Source organism: Bactrocera dorsalis, chromosome 6 (assembly GCF_023373825.1).
Source record: "Bactrocera dorsalis isolate Fly_Bdor chromosome 6, ASM2337382v1, whole genome shotgun sequence".
Taxonomy (NCBI): domain Eukaryota; kingdom Metazoa; phylum Arthropoda; class Insecta; order Diptera; family Tephritidae; genus Bactrocera; species Bactrocera dorsalis.
Window position 1 is genome coordinate 1,426,431 of NC_064308.1, and position 4,495 is coordinate 1,430,925.

Sequence of the window (4,495 nt, forward strand, 5' to 3'; positions counted from 1 at the left end):
GTTTCTGATACTTCATCGTAAAGGTTAGTAAATTTTGATATAGCAAATTTTAACTGTTCAGTGTTTGCCAAAAGCAAGGTCTTTGACTGCACAACTTCAAACAATGAAGCTACGTCTTTAATGGACTTTACTCGTGTTTCGAGTTCAATATTGAATCTGTCAATACATTCTAACATGTCCTTTTGAAGTTCCGCTCTAAGTGTAAGTCCAGTATCGGTGGCTAACTCACCGGGCATGCGTTTCTTGCGACGAATTCGTCGTTCCATCGAAATGTTGTATTCTTCCGATTTTTGTACAGCAAAATCTATTGCCTCTCCTGCTAGATGCAACCGTTTCTCTCCAATGAATAGACGAAGTGCTTCTAGTTTTATGATTATTTCATCAACACATAAACCTTTACTTTGCAATGCAATCTGAGCATAGTTCACTTCCCTTAGCACATCATTCCAAAAGAAAAGAAAACAAAGAAATGAGAAATTGCACACAGCAGAGATAAGATTTTGTGCAGCACCTCTAGTTTCTAAATTTACGTCTTGGTCACATAGTTCCTCAATTGCAGATATTATCCCATCAAAATTTTCAGCCAATACTTTTACTGCACCATAATGAGCACTCCAGCGCGTTGTCGAAAGTCTTTTAACAGATGCTTTGCAGTGATTGAGGAGCACTTCCCAGCGGCTTGTGGAAGTTGAAAAAAAGTTAAATATTGTCTCCACTGCTCCGAAAAATGTAACACAATTCACATTTTGTGCAAACGAATGTTGGCCGCATAAATTAATTGAATGATCTATACAACCAATAAAAATTGCTTTATTGTTTTTTTCTTTTATAATAGCTTGCACTCCCCCGTGTACACCACTCATAACTGCAGCATTATCATAGCCTTGAGAACGACACATCATAATATCTAAGCCATCGTTTTCAAGCTTCTTTAGTATTTCAGCGCTTAAATCAGCTGCTTTTTTTCCATGTAAGGGAAAAAATCCTAAGAATACTTCTTTGACTTCTACTTTTCTATTATTAATTTTTACATAACGAATTACTTCGGACATTTGATCGACATGTGAAACGTCAGGTGTGCTATCAAACATGATTCCGAAATATTTGGCCGATTTAATTTCGTTGACAAGCTGACATTTTACGTGATTAGCTAAAACATTTATGAACTCATTTTGTATTTCTGGCGATAAATATGTTACTTTAGGTGATTTTTCCTGCTCCAAATATAATATATGTTCTTTGAGTACAGCATCATACTTTGACAGCAGTTTAACTAGTTCTAAGAAATTACCTTTATTGGTAGACCCTTGGGTTTCATCATGTCCACGAAATGCTAAGTTTTGTTTAGCTAAAAACAAAGTTATATCAAATAATCTAGATAAAAGATTTTTCCACTTCTGTTTTTCCGTATTCATTAATTGCAAGGTTGCGTCATCTATTGTGGTGTGAGTTTTTAATCTCATTTCCAATGTTTTCCACTTTTCGAAATTTTCTAAATGATCACATGAAGTTTCATGGTTCAATACTTTAGGATTTAGTTTCCACCACTTCTGAAATCCAGTTGTAAATGTTCTTTGTATGTTACCGACAGCAAATAAACGACAGCAAAAACAGTACAGGTTATTTGATAAAGGAGAAAATACCATCCATGATCGTAGAATTTTTTCACCACTAGGCATCTCTTTATAAAACCATTCCTGTGAAAGATGACGAGAATCACCTTTAATATTTGAACCATGACGAGATACAGCAGAAAATGGTCCTTCTTTGTTCTGGAAATGTTCACTCCCCTTTTTTACTATGTCAATGCGAACATTATTGGGAACCGGTAAACTCCAATGTGAAACATCTCTCAAGTGTTGCACTTGATCGGTCGTCTTCATTGATTCTGTATTGTCGATGTTGCTATCTGAATGTGATTCTTCAAGATGTGAATCATTACTTTCGTCAGCAGGAGACTCGGGTACTTTACTTGAACTTTGGGCGCTATCTGCTTTTGTAACATATTTGAGAAGAGATCCAGACATGCTCTGAATTTCATCCATTTTAGCCTTTTCGAAGTATGAATTCCCTGCGGCATATTTCGTTCTGGATATCCTAAAAATATTTTTATTTAGTAAGTGATACGTTGATTTCATAAAGAAATTGTAGCAGTAAATAAACACGTACACGGAGAAAACAGCGGTGAAAAAATTAATAAATTTTAAAATCTAAATACAAAAAAATAATATCTCTTCTTAAAAATTAAATTTTTTTATCAAAAATTAAAAGCTGATATAATAAATTAATAAATGAGATAGCAACTTTTACAACATATTAAATAATTCATAAGATCAAAAAGTACTGACTAGATTTAATTTATTACCATTTGAATGTTGTGTGTGTTCTATGAACTGTAATACAATAAGTGCTATGTCAGCATTGAAATTTTTACTAACCAATATATTAATATTTCTTTTTAATGGATTCTAATAATAACTACACAATTTATAAATAATTGCTATTCTCTTTACAAATATTACAAATACTATCTGTAAGAATACTTCTACTAATTTTTAATATATGTATAGTAAAAAATTATATTATTATTTAAAATGCAGATAATACAATTTGCTTTACAGTTTTTGATTTTAATAAACTGGTTAGTAATTTTTCGAAACCTTAGTTATTATAATTTATCTAACCGAGATTTAAATTTTCGTTTAGGCTTAGTAAATATAGTAATTTTTCACGAACATTATAATAAATTTTATTATATTTTTTTCTCCGTGTACACGTTACGTAACTAGCTTTGTGAAATATATTTTTATATAAATTAACAATCCTGCAACTGGGTGTAAATATGTATTTAAGTAGGTATGACTAGAAAATAATAGCAAAAATACTTTACTTACCTTGTTTATTTTCTTCAAGAATCTTAATAGTCGGTTTTATACAAAAATTGTTGTTTTTAATATCTAATAATTAACAAACACTTTGCACTAAACTTTCACACGTTCACGTAAAAGAATATTGAAATAAATGCGGTCGGAAACAAAAGAAATCCAATCCACAACACAAGTGACGAGCTCTATATCAAAGGAATCCCCTGACTAGCGTTGGTTGTGCGAATTCCACCTAATTCTCTTTTGTAACGGCTAATCAATTTGTACAAGTCAAACGAAAGTTTACCGCCCAGGACTGTATCGTTTTGCATGCAAAATTTAAGAAATTCTTGAAGCGTGTTAAAAAAAAAGAACTTACATAACAAGTAACATCTCAATAAAATTTAAGAAACATGCAAAGTAATTCAAAATAATCACTTAAATAACTCAATCACTTAAATTACATAATATCTATTAAAGTGCTGCTCATTAAGCTTTAAAATTTATATGTAGCTTAAATGCTAACACAACACCCTAATTACATGAAAGTAACAAAAAAACTGTTATACAACACCCTATTTTCTAGAGCAGCGTTGTCCACGGCCTATGCGTAGAATAGCGCACGGACAGTGCCAGACACCTCACACCAACATGTCGCGACAAGTGTCTGTGAAACCACGATTGTGCTACTGTATTCAACTTCGTAGGCAAGCAAAGCAGAATTTTGCCATCAGTTGACGCTAGAATAACCAACACAAGCATAACGTGCACACAGTCACGTTGGACAACACTGCTGTATATACTGAGATTGACAGTGTGCACATTGTTTTGTTTTTAAATACTCGCATCAATTTATTATGCTCGTGGTACGATATTATAGTTACCTAGATTATTTGATTAGTGGCGGTTATGCTCTCTGCCACAGATTTACGATTTTTTATAGGTAGAACTGATTGTCATAGTCGGGCTCGGGTGTCACCCTTAACCGGGTGACACCCGGGGCGGACCGCCCCTGCCGCCCTCCCCTAGCTACGCCACTGCAAAGCAATGGCAAAAACGTAGTTTAACATAACTCGCGAACCACTTGTCCGATTTTGATGAAACAAATTTAGAAAAATTAAGAATTACAGTTTCTGGGTTGTCAAAAAAGTCTTGCGGTATTTTCGCTAGTTGGCGCTGAAAGCGGGTAGTTCTAGTTTTATTCGTCGCATCGGGTCTAGTTTTATTCGTCGCATTCGGACATTCGAACTTTTTCATGGCCGGACAATGGAACGTCTGTTACATCTTCATCGATTGGGGAATCGGGTTCGCCTTCTTCTAGCGTTGTACTTTCTCTGCCATTCAGCAGGCTGGAAAAGTGTTACCTCCATAATTTAAGTATGCTCTGGGCAGCAGTGACTAGATCACCTTTGGGGGTTCTCCAAGAGTATGCTTCGGTCTTGAAACCTTCTGTTAGCCGCCGCATTTTTTCGTAGAATTGCTGCGATACGGCACTCTTTGTCATACCATCTGGTTTTTTTGCATTTTCCGAAAACCAATTGTTTCGGTTGCAGTTGTACGTAAGGAGTTTGAAATAACGACCCACAGTTCCCTTTTACCTAGTTGTTGACGAGTTCTCTCAGAGAGCAGGA

General features: G+C 34.6%; 1 pseudogene; it reads right to left on the reverse strand.

Moving 5' to 3' along the window:
• Positions 1-484: 484 nt before the first annotated feature.
• LOC125779120 (zinc finger MYM-type protein 1-like) lies at positions 485-2,432 on the reverse strand (annotated as a pseudogene).
• Positions 2,433-4,495: the final 2,063 nt, after the last annotated feature.